This window comes from Bidens hawaiensis, unplaced genomic scaffold (genome assembly GCF_021521415.1).
Source record: "Bidens hawaiensis isolate Kalapana, Puna unplaced genomic scaffold, B.hawaiensis_p1.1 tig00021404_1, whole genome shotgun sequence".
NCBI lineage: Eukaryota > Viridiplantae > Streptophyta > Magnoliopsida > Asterales > Asteraceae > Bidens > Bidens hawaiensis.
In genome coordinates this window covers 22,848-30,000 of record NW_027493325.1, presented here as the reverse complement: position 1 = coordinate 30,000, position 7,153 = coordinate 22,848, and positions in this window count along the sequence as shown.

Below are 7,153 nucleotides of genomic sequence, written 5' to 3'. Positions count from 1 at the left end.
ATCCTTAATTCTCTCATCTCTTGAACCTATTGTCCTAGATCCAAAACCGAAATGACCCTCTGAATTATTCTTGGTTGTGAGACACATTCACATTCAATAGAAGTCCCCAATATAAGTCCCCAAAATCAAAATAAAGATAGGAAAAAAAATGAAAAAATTAGATTATTAGATTAGAGGGGGGGGCAACTTCTTGTTCTTGAAAAAAAAAATGAATATTTCATTCAAATTAATAAAAAATTTGGGCTCCATCTGAAGACTAAGGATAACTGATCCAAGAATATATGTCAGGATAACGTATCCACAGTGTCAAATTTCCGTGCCCTAACATCCTGTATAGCATATCATCTAATAAAATATATTGTGATACCTTGAGTTTGAAAGATTTGAGATTCTCCATGGCTGGAACTTCTCCAGTTTTGAATGTATTTTTTTTATTCGGAGGATCCATGATCCTTGGTTGTTTGAGGATGATGGATCCCAAAGTACGATTTTTTTGTAAGTTGTTATCTCCCCAACTTCTTGTTCTCCTATTGCTGGCGAGAGTATATGAATGATTGGGATCTTCGTGTCTTCTGGAATCTTTAAAGATGAGGCTAAATTTTCCAAGGCATATGTCCCAGCATTCTCTTCCCTTGGTACCTGTACAATTCTAAACAATTCGAAGGATTCTGCTAATTCCTTCCCAACATCTAGATATTTGATTAGTTTTTCTCCTTTAACAGCATATGAGCCATTAAAGTGGTTAGCAATCAACAAAGAATCTATATATACTTGAAGCTACTTGATCCTCATGTACTTAGCTAATTGCAAACCTGCGATCAGAGCTTCATACTCTGCCTCATTGTTCGTTGCTTGAAATTCACAGGCTATAGACTGGGGTAATATGTCCCCCTGTGGCAATTTCAGTAGGATACCTAATCCTGTTCCTCTTATGTTGTAAGCTCCATTAGTGAAGAGTATCCAAGGATCCTTGCTCTCTTCTAGTTGTTGAACCTCCAAGTCAGCTTCTTTTTGCATGTCACTACTGAAATCAGCCACAAAGTCTGCGATTGCTTGTGACTTGACGGTTGTTCTGGGCTCACACTGAATATCATACGCACTCAGTTTCACAGCCCACTTGGGCATTCTACCTGATAATTCTGGCTTTCTAAGAACAATCTTAACAGGATAGTTAGTTCTCAAAATAATAGTATGAGTTTCAAAGTAATGTCTCAATTTAGTAAAAGACATAATAAGTGCAAGAATTAACTTTTCTAAATGAGAATACCTGGCTTCTGCATCTAGAAGACTTTTACTTACATAATAAACGGGATGTTGTTCACCTTCATGATCCTTCACAAAGACAGCACTTACAACATTCTCTGAGACAGCTATGTACATGCATAAGGATTCTCCATCCACAAGCTTCATCATAGCTGGAGCTGAGGATAAGTAAGCGTTCAAGGCTTTGAGTTGTTGATTCTGAACAAGGATCCTTTATTTTTGTCAGGGGATTCTTGCTTCGTTTGAGTCCCCCAAACGATCCTGGATCCTGTTGTCATCTTCCAACCGTATGAATCTGAGTGCCCTGTTTCTGACTTCATCTAGAAACCTGCAAGGAGTCATCACAAGATCATTATAAAAGGGGGAGCCCCTATTTAGTCCCATCTTGAAGGCTTCTACAGCCGTAGCCATGTCAAGATTAGGAATTTCTAGGGCCTCCCTGCCAAACCTCGTGACAAAATCCCTAATGGATTCATCATTGGGTTGGACAACTCTACACAAATCACTAGTTAACTTCTCAAATTTCCTACTACAAGAAAACTGGCTGTTGAACAAGTTAACTAAATGTGAGAAAGAAATAACAGAAAAGGGAGGAAGACTTAGCAGCCATTTTAATGCAGATCCTGTTAGTGTGGATTCGAAACCCTTGCACAAACAAGCCTCCTTGAGTCTCTCGGGAATTGGATTGATCTCTATTCTTTCCCTGTATTGGGCTACATGCTCTTCAGGATCAGTGGTACCATCGTACACTTTCATGTTGGGAGTTCGAAAGCGTTTTGGGATCTTCGCGTCACAGATTGGTGGAGCAAATCTGGACAGTTTGTGGCTTCCTTCTGGTATCTCAGGAATTGGACGGATCACCCCTGGTACGCTGGATATCATATCCTTGAGTTTCTGTAGTTCCTTAGCCATAGCTTAGTTGATACCTGCATCCTGCATGGTACCACAGTTAGCATCTAAGGATATAGGATCATACAAGTTACCTCTTTGTTGCGTGAACGTCGGCATTCTAGAAGAGTGGCTGATGTAAGAAGCGTCTGCTACAGGCGTTTGTCCACCAGAAGCTGTGGTCTGCATGGGGATTATATCTCCTTCATGGACTTCTGAAGACCGTTGATGATGAACTCTTAAGGATCCTTGACCCTGATAGAAGGATCCTTGTGGCTGGAAGTTGTAGGATCCTTAAAGATATGATCCGGAGGATCCTGGTTGAAGGATCAATGGTCCTTGTTGAAAGGTTGAGGATCCTTGAGCTGGTTGATCCATGGACCCGTGGTGAAGGATAGATGATCCTTGCTGAAAAGTTGAGGGTCCTTGAGCTGGTTGACCCATAGACCCGTGGTGAAGGATAGATGATCCTTGCTGAAAAGTTGAGGGTCCTTGAGCTGGTTGACCCATGGACCCGTGGTGAAGGATAAATGATCCTTGCTGAAAAGTTGAGGGTCCTTGAACTTGTTGACCCATAGACCCGTGGTGAAGGATAGATGATCCTTGCTGAAAAGGTGAGGTTCCTTAAGCTTGTGGACCCATGGACCCCTGTTGAAGGATAGATGATCCTTGCGTTAACTGAGCCATGGATCCTGGACTGGTGAAGTCCAACATCCTGGGCATCAGAGGAGTGTGATCCTCCGCTGGCCTCTTAGTCTTCTTGAGATCTTCTATCTCACGAAGGATCCTCTGGTTAGTCTTGTTCTGCTGCTCCATGTATGCTTTAACCTGCGAAAACATAGATGAAACATCATTGTTAGTATTAACCACCGGGGCTGCAGCAGCGGTTTTCGAGCTCTGGAAGACTGGTAGTTGCGTCTTGCTTCCAGTAGCAGCAGTTCATTGTGCCCCCGTGATTGGCAGAGGCACTATATATGATTCTGCTTTCTTTTTCACTTTCTTTCACGTAAAAAGCAAAAAAACAAAATAAAAATATATAAAAACAAGATTTAAAATCAAGTTTTTTTTTATTAAATATCTTGAACAGCAAAGTAACCCTTAAAAAAGGAATCCTATACAAGACACAGAAGAACATGTTACGGTTGACAATTTGGGAAAGTATTCATGGGCAAAGTCCTTGATGAGAGAGAAACTGATGACGGCATAGTTGATAAAGCAGAGGTTGATTGAGAGGCCATTGATGGTGATATGGGTAATAAGGTTGAAATTTGATAGGAAATAATCTGGATAATACCACCAATTGCCCCACGGTGGGCGCCAAATTTTTTTGGACAAAAATCTGCTAAGGATAATGTATCCAAATCTGTTATGTGAGGTTTAGTGCTAAAATGATAACAATGATAACAGCGAATATATGAACGAAATTGAGATGAACACAGCTATTTGATCGCGAGGGAAAAAACCCTTGATTACGATAATCTTCCTTCGGTCAAAACTTAACAAGGTAATCTTTGGTCGAATGGCTTCGGTCAAGGATTAACGAGGTAACCTTTGGTCGGATAGTACGCAATTATAGTAATCTCCGGCACAAAAAACCCCCGGACGGTGAAAACTATCACCGTCAAGTTTATTAATGACAAAAAAGGGTGTTACAAGGGTTGGAGATTATGATCAGAAATACAATAGTTGTTGTGTGTGTGTGTGTTGCTGGAGAGAATTATGAGAGCTGCTAAAGTGTATGAGGTGATAAGTGTGTAACCCTAGCTGATCACAAACTCGTTATATACAAAAAATAACAATAACTAATGTCCTATTTTTAAGGCACTACTCCCACTAGCTTCATCCACGACTTTGACCACGTGTTTGACAAGTTTACTAGCGAGATATCTGGTGGAATAAGTCTTGGAACCGTTGCACTTGATAAATATCAACCTTCATATAAGAAACAACCGTTAAAAACACCAATTACTGAGGGTCCTTGATCCTGACATAGCTCTGGAACTCTTCAGAATGATAATTGATCCAGACACGTCTTCAAGAATAACATATCCTCAGTACTCAGTTATTTGTGACTCAACAAGAAGTCCTATAAATCCGCCATTATCTCCACTAAACGTGTTACAGCCATTTGACCACGTGCTGCAGGTGCCTTGTAGCGAAATATATGGTAGACCAGGTCCTGGAGCCGTTATATCTATCAAATATAAGACTATACATGAGAAACAATCGTTAGTAAATGATAAATACTGAGGATCCTTGATCCCGACATGATCTGACTAAGGATTACTGATCCAAGAACATATTCCAGGATAACGTATCCACATTGTCAAATTTCCGTGCCCTAACACCACCCTTGTGATTTTTTCGAAAACCATAAAACGACCCTTGTTGAATTTCGAAATGACCCAATTATATTTCGATGCCTACCCTAATGAAAATAAATTTACATATATGCAATTATAATTATATAATTGTATGTACATAATTTATCTAATTAAATTTGAGTTTAATATAAACAATTTTTATACAAATAAAAGGCCAAATGTCCATCAATCTATACCCAATTTTAAGCCCAAGTCTCAAACTCCCAACCCAACCTATATTTAAAAGAAGTTCTGATGATGCAAGTAATATGTTAGGTGAGTTTACATTAAGAGCTTTAATCTTAAAAGAAAATGTTTCGGCTTTCTATATAGATTGTTTTACTCACCAACTTCATTTCATTTGTATATTGTTTATTAAAGTTAGGTCATGTATTACTCGTTACAACCGCAAAATTTAAAACGAAGGTTTTCGATGACAAAGTTCGTGAAATGCAGTTTACGTAATTAAGTTGGTGATGAGATTTAAACAATATTTTATTTATTTCATTGAGAAAGACTTGCTTACTAATGTCAAACTAGATGATATTTTGGTTAGATTTTAAAAAATAAAAACCCATAATAAACATTTTTGATATTTTGTATTTTAATGATGCATTTCAAAGGAAGTTTCACCTACTTTTGTAGGTAATATAATATTTTGTATGATTATCATTATATATATATATGATCGACCTGACACAATTTGACCCGACTGGAACGACCGAACCAAAACAAAAAAAAACTTATATACCGATTATCCGACCATAACAACGAAATCGGGCCATAAAAACTGATTACCGACAAAAAAAAATCCGACCCACGTGAAAAAAGCTTTCTAGGTCCGTCAATGCCTCTTCCCCTCTCTCTCTCTCTCTCTCTCTCTCTCTCTACCCCTACCCCTCCTTTCTCTCTCTTCCCTTCTCTCTATCCCCCCCCCCCCCCCCTCTTTTCCTAAGCCAACAACACAAAGTGTTAGAATGGGTAAGTTTTGACTTACACGAACTATATATGAAAACTATTAGATTTTTGTTGTTATTTTAAGTTTTTAACCGTACAATAAACATGTGTGTTTCAATTGACATTCTTAATCAAGCAGGTAAACCATTCTTAAAGTTATAGTTAAAGATACATATTTGTTGTCAAAAGTTCTTGTGCTCATCTATTTACAATGTTATTTCGAAGCCTTTTAAATTTCATACCAATAGCTTGCTTCCCTTCGAATTGGTAGTGGACAGGTCACCAGTGATGTCTACAATCACAATCGTGGCTGTCTTTTGCCAATGGATGCGCCCGAGTGACCGTGATTTGTTGGTTGTTAAAAGAAACATGTATAGTGTGCCGATTTATTAGTCTAATCTGAAATTGCTATCACGTCAACATGGCATAACGAATATTTAAGTTATAGAATGTGAGGCCACACCGCAACAATGTTGAGCTAATAATGTGTTAACACTTTTATTTCCATTTTTCTTTCGTTTAGTTGCACGTTGTACTTAATTTAGGATTTTTCATGAGTGGGAACATAAACAAGTTATCTCAAAGTTGGTCGCCCCAAAGTTTTCTACCCTTTAGACTTCTTAGACGCTACTAAAAAAGAGACATGTTTCTAAAATTTTCTATTTTTAGGCCATATAAACCCGTAAATATTTTTTTTCTTTTGTTTTGTACCTCACAACTTACGGGGTACATTCTATAAATTACACCTTAAAAGATAATAATGCACTATACAACTTACTAGTTGACCCGTAAATATTTGAGTCCTTTTTAGTACTAGACTGGATGTCTGGCTATGGCACTTAATACCTTAATAGATCTCATCTTATGTGTGAATGGTGTTGCTAAACTTTCTTTTGTTTCTTTTATTTTTATTATTATTATTTTTTTTTTTTTTGCATATTATAAAACGGCTTTTTTTAGTTTTTAAAAATAACCAAAATAGTTGTTTATGCAAAAAAAAAGCATTTATTTAATTAAAAAAATGTTTTTTTTCTATTTTAGAGTCTTAAAAAATATTTTTTAGAGATAGCTTACCTTTTTTTTTAATAAAAATCACAATTTTTATCAATAAAAGAAAAGAGATTAAACAACATACATATTGATCAACAAGTTGGTTTGTTTTTCATATCATGTCACATTTATCTTATACACCCAAACCTAATAAAAAAATATTGAAATGAATTTTTTTTGTCCATGAAAGGCATATGATATGAATATGATAAACATATACACAACGTTTTATTATGTTATAAGACATTATATCATTATTCTTTAAATACATTTTACAAAGCATTTAATAATAAATATTATTATTATTATTTTTATTATTATAAAGAGTAATAAACACAAAATGAGAGAAAATGAAAACAAAATAAAATAAACTGTAAGGTTTTTATTTGATATTTTAAAGAGACACTTGAAATGACAAAAAATATTAGAGGGTAGTAATATGTCAAATAAAATTGTAAAATGTATTGAAAATCTAAAGGATGGGGTATGACAAGTACACAAGGGAGTTACGCATGGACGGAACATATATGAGGCGGGGAGGGGCTGTCCCCCTCCCCCCCCCCCCCCGACTTTGGGTTTATAAATGGGTTTTACAGCTTCAGTTATTTTAATTTGGAAGTTTCTATGTGTTT